The sequence below is a fragment of the Talpa europaea genome, assembly GCF_964194135.1.
Source record: "Talpa europaea genome assembly, chromosome: 7".
Taxonomy (NCBI): domain Eukaryota; kingdom Metazoa; phylum Chordata; class Mammalia; order Eulipotyphla; family Talpidae; genus Talpa; species Talpa europaea.
The window spans coordinates 64,712,149-64,727,587 of record NC_140074.1 but is presented as its reverse complement, the minus strand read 5'-3'; positions in this window follow the sequence as shown (position 1 = coordinate 64,727,587).

Genomic DNA, 15,439 nt, shown 5'->3' with positions numbered 1-15,439 from the left:
TCTTCCCCACAGGAAAGGCTGTTGCACAGAATTGAAAGAATAATACATATAAAGGACAGATAATAGCATCTGGAACAAAGGATGCATCCCATAAATACTAGTTCTCATTGTGATTGTTTTGAGGTTTAACATAGTTGCTGTGCCTGAGCCAGGAATTTGTTTTTGAGTTTCCAGGTGACCAAAGCTAAAATGGAAATACTGTCAGTTATATAGTCCCTGTCTAGGGCCTCCCCAGTGGCGCAGCGGTAGAGCGCTGGGTTGCGAAGCTGCCCGCAGCCTCTGCGGCGCCGGTTCGATCCCCGGCTGCTCCCCGGCCACCAGAGGAGGGTCCCACATGGCGCGCAGACCTCTCCTGCCGCCCGCTGCTCCCCTCAGCAGTGTACTTCGGTCCTTCTGCCTGTTCTGCTCCCTGCTCTGGCTCTGGTGAATTCTCTCACCCTCCCGTGCTTCTGACTGTACCCAGTGCATGTATAAAAAACAAAAAACAAACAAACAAATAAATAAATATATAGTCCCTGTCTATCTATAAGGAGAAAAGGAAAAGAACAAGGGGAACAAAATATCTTCCTGGCACTTAGCTCTAAGAGATCCAAAGCCTCCAGAGCCAGGTTAGTGACAGCATAGAGGAACAATTCTCAGACACCTTCATCAACAAAAGCAGAAACTTTCTTCCTAAGTATCTCCTTGATGCCAAAACTGAGTCTCCAGTGCTTCACGCTCCAGCTGGACACTATCTGTTATGTGTCCATCTGAGCCTAAAAATTACCCCTTGCCAAGGAAAATCATGCCTACGTCCTGAGATGACACAACAGTCTTGCTAACTATCTTGGTAAGTTCACTAGAATTGTCTTTGGCAGCCAGGACTCCCCAAGCTGGTGAGGATAAGAAGCGGCCAGCCGGTATCCATTTGCTTGATGCCAGACACCCTAAGTGTAGGAATCTGACTCACACATCTTTACCACACTGCTTTTCTCTCAGTACTTTAAATAGGACCATATATATATTATATTATATATATAATATATATTATCTCAAAAGACTCCACAAAAAAATACCAGAAATAATGAATACAGTAAAGTTGCAGGCTACAAAATCAATATTCAAAAATTGGTGGCAGTTCTATATATAAGTAATGAACCATCAGAAAGAGAAATTAAAGCAACAAACGGATTTACAATTGTACCAAGAAGAATAAAATACATGAGAATAAAATTAACCAAGGAAGTAAAAGAGCTGCACAATTTAAATTGTAAAACATTACTGAAAGAAATTGAAGAAATGAAAAAAAGCAAAGATATTCCATGTTTGTGGATTGGAAAAATCAACATTGTTAAAATGACCATTTTACCAAGAACTACATACAGATTCAATGTATTTGTATTTGTATTTGAAAATACAAAAAATGCCAAACACCTAAAAACTATGCTGAGGAAAACAAAATAGAAATACATGCTCCCTGACTTCAAATTATAGTACAAATCTACAGTAATCAAATCAGCATGACATTGAAATAAAAACAGACATATAGATCAATAGAACAGAAGCAAGAACCCAGAAATAAACCTATGTATCTATATCTGTCTATCTATCTATCTATCTTCTATCTATCTATCTATTTACATACAGAGAGAGAAACAACTAATTTATGACTAAGGAGCTTGGAATATAAAATAGAGCAAAGAAAGTCACTTTAATAAATGGTGTTGGGAAAACTGGGCAGCCACATGCAAAAGAAAGAAACTAGACCACCGTCTCACACAATACACAAAAGTTAATTAAAAAATGGACTGAAACAAAAGCAAAAGTAAACAAATAGGACTACATCAAACTAAAAAGTTTCTGCTGAATGAAAGAAACCATTATTAAAACAAAAGGTAGTCTGAAAAAATTTAAACAATAAAGGGAGTCTACTGAGTGTGGGAAGATATTTGCAATTTATATCCCAACAAGAGTTAATGTCTAAGGTATATAAATAACTCATAAAACTCAACAACGACAGGGCCTCCCTGGTGGCACAAGGGTTGTTAAGTCTCAGCACTATGCAGCTACTCTCAGCAGCCACTGCAGCACCAGTTTCATCCTCTGCCAGGGAGCTGCCCACTTGGTGCAGCAGACCTCTCCTGGCTCACCCATTGCTCCCCTCAACAGTGTATTTCAGTCAATCCACCTGTTCTGCTCCCCACTCTGTCTCTGGTGAATCCTTTCAACACCCCCCCACCTCTAGCCTATACCCCAGCTCTTATATGCATGAATAAATAAAATAAATCTTTAAAAATAAATAATTAAAAATAAAAACAACAACAAAACAACCCAATTAAAAAATGGGCAGAGGATCTGACTAGATACTTCTTCAAAGCAGCTGGCCAATAGACACATGAAAGATGTTCATTAACAGCTCTCATTATTAGAGAAAGTGAAAGTAATTAAAACATCAAGGAGATATCACCTCACACCTGTAAGAATGGCTAGTATCAAAAAGATAAGAAACAAGTGTTGGTAAGGAGTGGAGAAAAGGGACTCTTCATATACTATCTGTGAGAATGTAAATTGGTGCAGCCATTATTGAAAGCAGGATGGAAATTTCTCAAAAAATTAAGAACAGAAATCTATATGATCCAGCTGTCCCACTTCTGGGTATTTATCCAAAGCATATCAAAGATATATACGCACCCCCAAGTTCATCATAGCATTATTCACAATAGCCAAGAATTAAAAACAGGGGCCTCCCTGGTGGCACAAGGGGTTAAGCTCCGCACTGTGAAGCAATCCGCAGTCTCTGTAGCACAAGTTCGATCCCCGGGCAGCCAGGGAGCAACCCACATGGCGCAGCAGACCTCTCCTGTCTCACCTGCTGCTCCCCTCAGCAGTGTATTTCAGTCAGTCTGCCTGTTCTGTTCCCCACTCTGTCTATGGTGAATCCTCTTACCACCCCCGCCCCCCCAAGTCTGGCCTATACCCTGGCTCTTGTGTGCATAAATAAATAAATCTTTAAAAAAAAAAATAATTGAAAACAACATAAGTGTCCATAGGCAATGACTGGATAAACAAGATATGGTGTATACACACAATGGAATACTACTCAGCTATTAAAAAAGAAAACTATTTTGCCATTTGCAATTTGATATACCTAGAGGGTATTAAGCTTAGTGAAATAAGTCAGATGAAGAAAGACAAACACCATATTATTTCACTCATATATGAGATATATATATATATAATTTTAAAAAACAAAGAAATGAACTAAATAAAACAAACTCTTAGACTATAAGAGCAAAATAGTGATTTCTAGGCAATCAATAGACTGCCTTTATTATTTAAATTTTTTCAGACTACCTTTTGTTTTAATGATGGTTTCTTTCATTTAGCAGAAACTTTTTAGTTTGATGTAGTCCTATTTGTTTACTTTTGCTTTTGTTTCAGTCCATTTTTTAATTAACTTTTGTGTATTGTGTGAGATGGTGGTCTAGTTTCATAGATAGAATGGGACGGGTGAATCAGATAAAAGGGGCCAAGTGTATGGTGAAAAATAGAATTAAACTTCAGTGGTGAACTTAATGTATTATACACAGATGTTAATTTAAAAGACTGTACACATGAAACCTATAAACCAGTATCACTTAAAATTAAAAAAAAAAAGCCAGTTACATAATTTGGGGGGGGGGTCAGTACAGTGAAGACAGGAGCCCCTTGTTTTTAAAATGACAAAGTATTCTAAGATGGTGACAGCAGAGTACCAAGTAGGGGAACTTCCTAAGTGGGGGGCCGTGAGTGACTGAGCAAAGTGCACACACCTGAAGCTGGTCCTGACTTTAAGCTCCCAGAGATCACTTGGGACTGCCCTCATCCCCACCTCCAACTAAGAACATATGAAAGCAAATCTTTTGCTAACAATTATCACACACCTGCCTTGTGCCAGGCTCCAAGGCCAGAACTTAGCAAAGTGTTATGAGATGAATAAGGACTTTAGCGCCAAAGAACCTGGGCTTGAATCCATTGCTCTGTCACACATGTTCTGTGACATCAGCTGTCAAGGTTAACTCGCTGTGAAGGTGGGCCTAGCTGCCCAAATGTACAAAGGGGGTTGAGGGAGACCCACCTGGCACAGCTGCTGTGGGGGTGCGGAAGGAAATACCAGCATGACATCCCTGCTCACACATAGGCCCCTTCCCTCACAGGTTGGTCCCATTAAACAAGAAAAAACCCAAAGGTCAAAGATGTGATGTGACCTGGCTAGGATGGGGTGGCCAGAAGCTGCACAGTAAGCAGGTGAACCCAAGCCATCTGGGACAGAGACCCAGCAGGTAATTCTCATGCCCGGGAGCCTAGGGACTCAGATTTCTGAGCTGGTTCCTAAACTACTTTTTAAAATGAGTAGATTGAGGGAGACTCCATTCCTCAGGTATGAGCAAGTGAGAACTTCCAGGGGGCACCTAAGACGCTGTTATGAAACACTGGGAGGACAGAGAACATCCCTTACTAGCTCACTGCCCACAGGGGCAGTCCTAGTATTGCCCATATCAGCCCTTACTTCTCTTACTTTGTAAGAGGCCTAAGGGTATCTATCCTGTACTTGACAATCACTAAAGCCCTTTGTTGACTCATCTGATCATGTCCTAAGCCCACAAGGCAAATGCAATCCTTAGACCCACTTTGCACACAAGGAACCCAGAAACTAGGTAGGTTGTAGCCCTGAGAAGCTGTACTGGAGTCTCAGAAAGTCTCTCTAGGATCCCACCCTCCCTGCTCCAGGCAGGAGGGAAGGCCCACAAGCTGCACAGATATACTTCCAGACTTCTCAGAAGTTCCTAATTGCAAAATCCAACAATTAGGCATTGAATTTGGGAAGAAGTCCCTCACCCCAGTTGGCCCAATTTGCCTCCCATAGTCAGGGGGAATCCACTCATTCACCAGGGGCTCTTTAGTGTCATGACTAAAAGTAACCTGCACTGGCCCATGCACAGAAGATTGGGTCAAGAAGGTGTGGCATAGCCACACTGTGGAATACTACTCCATCATCAGGAAAGAGAAATGCTGCCATTGACAGCCAAATGGATTGAGTTCAAGATCATACTATGTGTAAGGCAAGTGAGAATAACAAAGACAAATATTAAACATTTACATAGCAGATGATTCCACAAAGTAAAATACTTATAAAAACTATCAGACATTAATAAAAGGAGTGAGGTTTCTGAGGTTAAGAGAGAGAAAGGAGGGAGAAAGGATTAAGGGCATATAATGGATGGTAGTGAGAAAATAATAATAATAGTGTATATAGTAAATAAACTGCACGGTCCAGGCACTTCCCACCAGGGTGACCTGGAGCAAAATTCTGCTCTCTGCCTCAGTTTCTATACAGGAAAATGGATGTAATAAGGGTACCTTTATTGTTACCCTTGTTGTTATGAGGCTTAAAGAGACATTAATGTCCACAGACATTCCCTAAAAACGTGTAAAACCAGAAATAAAGCTTTAAGTTCTTGTTCAGTTCTGCCTGGTGGGGATCCACACCTGGTGGAAAAGGTAAACTGATGGAAACAGTCACTGATGAAAGAAGGTAGTCAGAGGGGGAGGACAGTACCTAGGGGTGGAGGAGGACTCTTCAGGAGGCTTTCTGCAGCAGGAAAGGAGGCTCCACCTGGCGTGGCAAAGGTGGAAGTGACTGAAGGCCTGCCAACTAGGGAGAGAGGTACAGGCAGAAGCCAGGATGGACCCAATAGGGTCATCTCTGACCTCACTGCAAGCCCCTCCCCCAACCTGGAGGCTGCAAAGGGCAGAGCAGTGTTAGCAAGACTGACCAAGGAGGGTGGCTGACCCACTACCTGCCAGCCCTTCCCGTGCCCATCAGCCCTGCCCCAGTCTTAGGGGGGCAGCAGGAGTGATGACACCGGGTGGAGGCGGAGCTAGGGAGTGAGCACAGCCCCAAGCCTCCTGTAACTCACCGGTCATCTGCCAGCTTCTCTGAGTTTCCCTGGTTCCCTTCGCTGATTCTGCATTTTAAGCAGGCCTTCCAGTTATTCCTCTTTTTTTAGCAGAGTTCCCAGCCCTGCAGAAGAAGTAGTCTTTAAGAACTGATGGCAAAAGTCTCCATTTCTGCAGACTCTGAGTACCCAGTTTTCCTAGGAACCCTGGGCCTCACTCACGGCCTGGCGGGGACCGGGGATGCGGTGGGGCGCAGATCCCACAGTTTTCACAAGCCAACTTTTACTTTTGGTAAGCTGGAAAGTCCCAACAAGAGGTCCTAAGGGGGGCGGCCTATCACATAAGTTTTGGGGTAGAAACCCCTTGAAAGATAATGGATCCAAGCTCTCCACTTCACAGATGAGGAAATTAAGACCCAGAAACGAAAGTGAACTCTTCAAGGTCGAGAAGTCAGTCCAGGACTGACCCAGAACAGAAGCGGGCTCGGCCGGGATGGCCCCTCTACCCTTGCCTGAGCCGTGTGTTTTGCCCTAAGCTAGCTCCGTGCTCAAGTCCTCCGCTAGGGTCTGCTGCTTGGGGGTTCCCTCACCCCACCCCCCAAATCACCCCTTGTCCGGGTCTCCGGCTTAAGGGAGCCCTCAAGAACAGCTCCACGCACAACCAGCAGGGAAGGGGGCCCACGGCGCACCGAGGAGCCGGGACGCGGCCCGCGGCGCCCACCCCAGGCCCAGGCAGACGCCGAGGGGCCCAGGCGGCTGCGCAGCGCGGGATCCGCGCGCCTCGAGCCCCGGCTCACGGCCGCCCCGGCCCGCGCGCGGACTCCCGGGCGCGCACCCGCACCGCGCACACTCACCGCGCACACTCACCGCCGCGTCCCCACCGCCGCGTCCCCGCCGCCGCCCCGGACGCGCAAAGTCGGGGGCGCCACCGGCCCTCCGCGCCGCCGCCGCGCGCCGCGCTCCCCGTCCGGGCGCCCCGCGCGGTCACCCCACCTGGAGGAGCCGCCGCCCGGCTCGCCTCGGGGCCCAGCGGAAAGCCGCCTCCCGGGCCGCGTCGGAGCCCAGCTGGGAACCGCCTTTCGTCATCCCGGCGCCCTCCTGGGACGCCGGGCAGCGCCCCCGCCTCCCCGACCACGTGCATAGATGCTGGGGCGCGCGGCCCCCGCGCCCCGGCCGGCCGCGGACGAGTTCCCGCCCCCCTCTTGGCCTCGGGCTCCGGGTCATCTGAGCGAGCGTACCCCGGAGGTCCAGCCCTCGTCCGGCAGTCATGGGACCCGGGGATGAGGCAACATTTGGGATCAGAGATTTCCCAAGGGGGTTTTTCTGCATGAAAAATTACAAGGGCTTTGTGTTGCGTGCGGAGTAAGCGCATAGGCGTGGGGGTCAGACTCCCGGCGCTCGCAGTCACGACCCTCCACTTTTACTGTCGTCTTTGGTCAATTATTTAACCTCCCTGCACCTTAGTTTTCTGTTACAAAACAACAGATCATTACAACTAGTTCATGGGGTTGTGTAAGCTTTAATGAGATGATCTGTGTCAAGTGTTCGCAGCTCCCAGACACGTAACATACCCCGACGTCCCACTAGATTCTGTTTGCCACCCCAGCCGGCGTCACCCCGGGGTTCCGAGGGATACACAGTGAGACGTCTGTGCAGCTCCCGCGGGAAATACTGACCTGTCCGTGTGGGGCACGTGCGCTCACGTGTGTTCGTGGAAAGGGAGCCCATGCTGCTCTGCTTTTTCATTCAACAGAGTCCCTTGGCATTCACCTCAAGCCTGAACTCTAGGATCTGGCTTGTTTCTTTTTAGGGGTGCATCAACCTCCACACATAGGAAGGAGCTTTCTTTCCTCTGCCCCTTCCCTCTGTTGGAAAAGTAGGGGGTTCCTACTTTGCTCACAGGCTTGCTGGGCTGGTCAGAGCCACAGTGCTGCCTGCCTGCGGCTGCCTGTGTTTCTCCAACTGGACTTGCTGAGTCAGAATGTGATACATTTTTAATTTCAACAGATATTGCCAAATTTCTGGGAACCTCTCAGACCACAAGGCTTAGCTAAATTCGTGCTCCGCCAGATACAGAGGCGGAAGGAAGGCTGGTGGGAGGCAGCAGTGATTGAGGAACTGGACAGCAGACACCGCCCAGGCGCCAGGCCAGCCAAGATCTCAGCTTCCAACTGTTAACAATGAGGTTCATTCGTTTATTCATCAACAGATGGACACTGGGTACTGTTAAGTGCCCGGCATCGTACTGGGCTGTACTGAAGCGGAACACACAAGATCCCCATTTAGTTGCCTAATTTCCAAAAAACATGTGGGGGCATATGAGCCAGAGACACACGGGATGTTGGAGCTTTACAAACTGTTGATAGGATGTTGAAAGGAATCCCTTGATGGTGGCCTGGTCATCGTGTCTAGAAATCCAACAAGGCCTATCTCCTCCATGAAATAAGCTATCCTACTCCTGCCCTTTCTGCCAGGCTGCCTTCACTCTGCACTATCACTGCCAGTCACTCCAGCATGACACATCAGTCTCCTTTCCTGGGGTGACATAGAAGACACAGGCCTTTGGAACTGGCTGACTCAGCCCCACCATTCACCCTTCATTTGTAGAAAAAGGATAACAGTACCTGCTAAAGTGAGAGACCCTAAGAAGTAAATGGGGTGATGAACTGCTAGGAGGAAAGTGCTGGTAAAAGTGACTTTCATTCTTGGGTAGCAAGGTGTGTGCCTTTTGCATCTTTGAAACTTCAGCACATGCCAAAGCCTGGCACTGTGGCATGAGGGAGTAGAAGGGAGAAAGGTGAATAAAATTCAGAAGATGAGTACTACTTAGTAAAATACTAGAAAAGTCTGGAAAGCAGACTTCGGCAGTGATCTGGATGGATTCACAAGGTTTTAGGTGGTGGGCCCAAAATCCTCCCCACCCCCAGCCTACCCTTACTCACCTTCACCCACTCTCCCTCAACCCTTAAAAACCCCAAGTCTCAGAACATAGAACTTCTCTCAGTTCCTCCCTATAACTCATGGTCTCTCTCACTTCCAGTTCTCTGTGGTTGCCATTCCTCTTCACCTGGAAGGTCTCAGCTGAAAGGGTCCTTCTTCTGGGAATTCTTTCCTGCCCTGAGCCTAGGCCAATTCCCCGTTCTCATAGTTCCACTTGTTTAACCTACAGCTATACCTCTCCCACGGTAGGGTCATTGTTGGCTGTCCCAAAGAGAATAAACCTTTAGGACTGTTGCTGCTCATGCTCCTAGCAAGTCCCCCAGCACCCCATTCTCCACTAATTGTTAAATGCCTCTGAAATGGTAAATGAGTGGGTATTAATGAAATCAGGGCTTCGGCTACATAAAATCTCAATAACCACAAATCCCAAGCAAATCACACTTACTCAGCAGTTGCACCATGTCCAGCTGTGTTTGCAAGGGATTTACCAACCCGTGGCTGGGGTGAGCTGCCAACACTATCTGGCATCCTGTAGGACATGAAAGGGGAGAAACTTCATCTGAGTCTTCTAGTCTGGCAGTCCATGGGCAGTCCCTCCAGGACCACTGAAGAGTGTATGAAAAGATCTTGTTTTTTGGAACAGGTCTGCCAATGTAAGCTTTTAGAAACCCTCTAAGCTTTGAGAAACTTTTAGAGGCTCGAAACATTGCTATAACCTGAAGAATTGAACTAAATCTTGCAACAGTTCAGCCTGGAAGTCAGAGAGATCCAGGTTCAAGTCCAGGCTTTGCCACTAATTAACCCTGTGATATTGGGCAAGTGACTTTAATCTCTGTGTGTCAGTTTCCTCATTCGTAAATGGGAATTATAATACTTTAGAAAGAGGTAGCAGAATTAGCTTTTGCATATAAAACACCTTGAATTGCTCCTGGCTGCGAAGCTGATGTTACTAAATTTGAGCTATTTTTGAATTTATTTTCCAAAACATGGGCCATAGAATGTTCCATTGCTAAATGTTCCATCAATTTCAACTCCTGGAAGTCATATCGCCCAATACAGAAGAACAAGCTTGAGACAAAAGACACAGCTGACCGTGTCAGGAGCACATAGGGAACAAGATAAGTCATGTGCTGTTTGTTAGGAAACTGGGTCAAAACCAGAAATGCTCTGAATTCCTGTCAGGAAGCCTCACAGTCTACCTTGGGTTCAGGGATCTGTTTCGATCTGGGTAAAGAATGACAGGTGCCATAGACAGGTACGATGGGGATAAAATGGGGCAGGTCAGAAGAGGGAGATTCATACCTGGTTGGGGAGAGAAGGGAACAGTATGTAATTGAAAGCAATCAAACGTTTGACTGTCCAGTCTTTTTTTTTTTTTTTTAAAGATTTATTTATATGAGAACTGGGGTACAGGCCAGAAGTGCGGGAGGGTGAGAGGATTCATCAGAGACAGAGCAGGGAACAGAACAGGCAGACGGACTGAAGACACTGCTGAGCGGAGCAGCGGGAAAGGCAGGAGTGGTCTGCCGAGCCATGTGGGTTTCTCCCCGGGCAGGCCGGGAATCGAACCAGCACTGCAGAGGCTGCAGACAGCTTCACAGCGCTGCGCTCAACCCACTGTGCCACAGGGGAGGCCCTGTCCAGTCTCTTTTAAAAAAAAAACCTCTTCAGAGAGACAACCCAGTCATGCTCTCTGAACCACTTCTCTCCTTGTCTTACCTTTAACCATCGTCACCTGCTCCGGAATGCTGCCATTCTTCCTTTTGTAAATAGTCTTGTCAAGTAGAAAAATAAAGGGTTGCCTGTCCCCTGACCTCCAGGCCCACTCATCCCTTTAAATCATCACCCCAAATTCAGTGAGCTATATCCCCTTGAATGCACATTGACCCGGGAACTACTCTGTCATTAGAAAGGTTTAAGCCAGAGACATAGATGTTGTAAAGGCCAAATGTGTCAAGGATTGCAGCATGCCATTGCCTCTCCCCAAGCCCCTGGGCAAATCTTTCAATCAATTATGTGCTTCCCCTGCTTGAAACGTTGTCATGGCCTGAACACGTTGAACTGAATCACAGCAGTTCAGGCTGGAGTCAGTCAGCCCCAGGTTCAAATGCAGGCTTTGTCCCCCTAATTAACGCTGTGACTTTAAAACCTCTTAGGACCTGCCTGCCTGTAGAGAGAAGGGGGGAGGGAAGAGAAGCAAAACTTGCATTGTCTGCCCTTGCAAAAGCTTTTCCGATAATTTCAGAGTCACTGAAGTGATGTGAGATCAGGAGAAACACTCTGATATCTGTCCCTGAAGGAGAACTGTCCCTGAAGAAGACTGTCCCTGAAGGAGAACAAAACAAAGGTGGAAAACAAGGGGCAGGCAAGACCCATCAAAGCATGTCCTTCCTACCTGCTAAAGGCTTTCACTGACTTCTGACCAAAAGTGCCAGAAGATGCAGAATATTAGTTGTGGGCTCTGGAGTTTTACAGGGAGTGGTGGGAGCAGAGGGGAAGGTGCTCTGAGTAGTGAGTTCCTTCAGAGTCCTCAGAAAAAGCCTGGAGGCAGGGCACGGCTCAGCTGCCCTTGCAATCTTTGCACTGCCCCATTCTTTGTGTCCCTTCCTTGCTCTCAGACCTTGAAGTCTTGGAGCCTCTCTGGGACTCAGCTTTCCCATCTCTGAAAGTGGATCACATGCCTCATCTGCAGGGCTCTGGTTTGTGCACATAAAGTACCTGGCACATAGCAGGCCTGTCTGCTAGAAACATGGAGATTCAGTGTGTGGCCTCTGCCAAGCTACTTCATGTTTTGGAACTTCAGGGGATTTTTTTTCCACCCACAAGTGCAAGTGGTAACTCTTAGGGAACTTGTATGTTACACACAGGGTCCGGCTCAGTTTTCTGCCTTCCAGTGAGCTATGGCACCAAATGTGCTAGTAGTAGGGGCATTCTTCCCTCCAGTGGGTGCACAGGACATGAAATTGCCCAGAGCAGTCACTACAGGATTTGGGAGACAGAGTCGCATGGGTGGGACAGGTCACAGGTGTACAGCCAAAGGCCAGTACTGCACATACAGTGGTTTAGCCAGATGCTGAGCCAGACAGTTGATCCACATCTTGGCTCTACCACTACACATGGGGCTGATCCATTAAGTTCATAACCCCTGAAATAGAGTTGCAATGAGGATTAGTTAATATAAACGCAAAAGTCCTTAAAACACGAAGTGGCATGGATGGCAATGGTAGCACAGGTGTTTTTTCCTCACCAAATACTGGTGGGCTCCCCTACTTCACCTGCCTTACAGTTAAGTTGGCCCACAGGACTATGCTGATGAGAATGAGTGTCACGAGCCATCTCAGCATCTAAGAGCTGGTGCACATTTGCTCACTTTTTCTTTCCTTGCCTCTGCAAAAGGGGAAACCATGTGATGAGAAGGCAGAGCCACGAAATGGAAGTGATCCCTGCATGCTCTGTGAAAAACAACCCTTTGGGGCCTCCCTGGTGGTGCAAAGGGTTGAGACACAACCTATGTAGCTATCTGCGGCCACTGCAGCACCAGTTCGATCCCCGGCCAGGGAGCTACCCACAAGGGGCAGCAGACCTCTCCTGACCCGCCCGCTGCTCCCCTCAGTAGTGTACTTCGGTCAATCTGCCTAGCTGTTCCCCACTGTCTCTGGTGAATCCTCTCACCCCCTACACCTCTGGCATGTACCCCAGTTCTTGTATGTATAAATAAATCAATCTAAAGAAAAAAAAGTAAACAACCTTTCGTTGTGTGACACCCAGATTTCAGAGCCTATCCTATCCAGACCAATACAGCGATTATTAGACTTATAATCAAGGATGATTAGGATGAGAAAAGGACAACTTTCAGAAAATTAGGAAAAAATTGCCAAGCTGCCAGAATGTCCCAAGCATCATGTGTGGTGCTTTATTTTTTAAAATTCAATCTTTGCTGTAGAGTAGTGATTCTCAACTGTGGGTGGTTTGAGTCCCCGGGGAGAGCTTCTGGAGACATTTTTGGTGGTCATATCTGGTGAGATACTGCTGGCACAGTGGGCAGGAAGAGACCAGGGACACGGTTAAACATCTCTCCAGCAGATGAAAAAAACCCTCCCATTGAGGCCCAGATGTTCACTTCTACTTCTTACCACGTTTTTTCTCTCTCCCAAATACACTCTGCATATAGTACAGTCACGTACAAGTCCTTCTTTATGCTCAAATGGAAAGAAATCTGCAACAATGTATCTGCTTTAGGGGTCAAAATCCACTCAAGGGTTTCTCATGTTAGGCCACAGTGGAAGTCCCTCCCTTTAGAATTCCCAAAGATTTTTAAAAATCCTAGTCCCGGCCTCAGAAATAGACTTGAAGGTTGAGAACTGCCAAGTAAATTCTTCTGCCTGTGCCCTGGATTTCACAGCTCCCAAATTCCTTAGGGATGGCATCCACACTGAAGACATTGTCCAGTCTCTCTTATCCCCTTTCCCACCAGCATTTAAACCTGCTATCATTTCCTTTAAACCATCCCCTGCATCGGCCACCACTCGCTCACCCCTTCTCAGCCAGAGGTTTCCCATTCATCCACTTCACATTCAGTTCACTCTTCAAACCACTTAGGTGCCTCTCTCCCAGAAGACCAAGCTTCTCAAATCTCGTCCTCTCCATGGGCCCTACGTCACACTCCTTTTGAAATACTTCCCTGTTGTTTCTATGGCTTACGCAATACTCAGCTGCTTGGCTGGGAAGAATCAAGCAATCATATAAACAAGTACAAACCTGTTAATCCAGAGTGAAAATATCGGTGGCAATCAGATCAAATACCAGGGCTAGACCAGTGAATCCAAAATTGCTTCTTCGTGGTCCTCACTTGGGAAATCTGTATTTGCAGCAGAGGCTAGAAGTGAAGCCCTAACAAAACTAGGTATTGTTTGGAACATAAGATGGAGATGTTTAGTGCATACCCATTATCAAACTATCAAATCAGCAATATGAAAACTCTAGATTTCAGGAGAGAGTAAGATGGAGATATAAATTTGAACCTTTAATACAGTTTAAGATTTATTTATAAATACAAGAACTGGGGTACAGGCCAGAGGTGTGGGTGGTGAGAGGATTCACCAGAGACAGAGCTGGGAAACAACAGGCAGACTGACTGAAATACACTGCTGAGGGGAGCAGCGGGAGAGACAGAGAGATCTGCTATGCCATGTGGGTAGCTCCCTGTCCAGGGATCAAACTCGTGCTGCAGTGGCTTCACAGTGCTGAGACTTAATCCCTTGTGCCACCGGGGAGGCCCCTAATATAGACTGTATTTCAAGCCATGAAGTGTACATGGTCTTACCAAGGGAATGCATGTAAGACATAAAAGAACAAATGCTTGGGAGAAGAAATCACCCAACAACTGAGAGGCAAGATAGCATACCACTGCAGGATGGAGCCACGAAAATGGTGCAAAAAGAAATAATCTACCCTGTCAAATGGCACTGAAGGTCAAATAGAGAGCAGACATCACTGGTGACCTTCATAAGTAGTTCCAAAGGAGTGGCAAGCCTGATTAGAGTGTCTCACCAGTTTAAAAAAAAAGCAAACCTGCATAGAAAACTCTTATGAGGATTTCTACTATAAAAAGGAACAGCAGTGGCCCGAGATCAACCCACTTGGAGTAATAAAATACAGGACTTTTAAAAAGACTATCTAATTCTCTCATACTGTTTCAGAACAAGCAAGAAAATCACATCATGTTCTCATTCAACTCAATCAGAAATTATTCTGCAGTCAAAAGGTCATGGACATCTAACTCTTAAGTGTTAGTATGAAGCCATTATAGGTATAAAGCATATCATGTAGCCCACCAGGAAGGAAATATGCTTGACAACTCACACAAGGCTGCCCCAGCATAAGGTACCCTAGAGAAAGGCAAACTTAACTGTTGCCTGCTATTTTCAAAACAGTTTTTGGGTACAATCACTTGTGATTTCCTTCCTAAGACACACACCACAAATATTTTCTAAGTACATGAGCGAATGTGTGATTCATGTGTTAATTTCATTTCCTCAGTGAAACTGCAGAATGTATAATAGTGCACTTTGCAGTATCAAAAAATACAAATCACAAGGGGAAAAACACATGACGAAGAGTCTTTACTTTTAAATGACTGAGTACACCAAGTAATAACATGTAACAAGTTCTTGAATTCTATCTTCTAGTAATTTTGATTAAGAGAAACTAAAAGCAGATAAAACAATTATACTAGTTATTCACTGTTCTAAGCCTTAGCCAGAAAGGACTACGGTAAGGCTTGGTGCTGCTTCACACAGGTTACAAATAACTATTTACTACTTTTTCATAGATAAAGCCCCTGACCTTCAAGAAAGCATTAGGGAAAATAATATTTAATCCCTTTCTTTCTTTAAAAAAAAAAATAACAAAACTTCTTTTTAAGCTACATCTAAGAAAGAAAAAGTCAATTTTGATATATATGTTGCTTGAGTTAATAGCATAGGAAAACAGACAATGCCTATCCATCAAATTTCTAAAAAATATGAGGTAAAAAGATGAAATCTTTGGATAAGCTCTAAATCTGTACAAAGAAGCTAGAT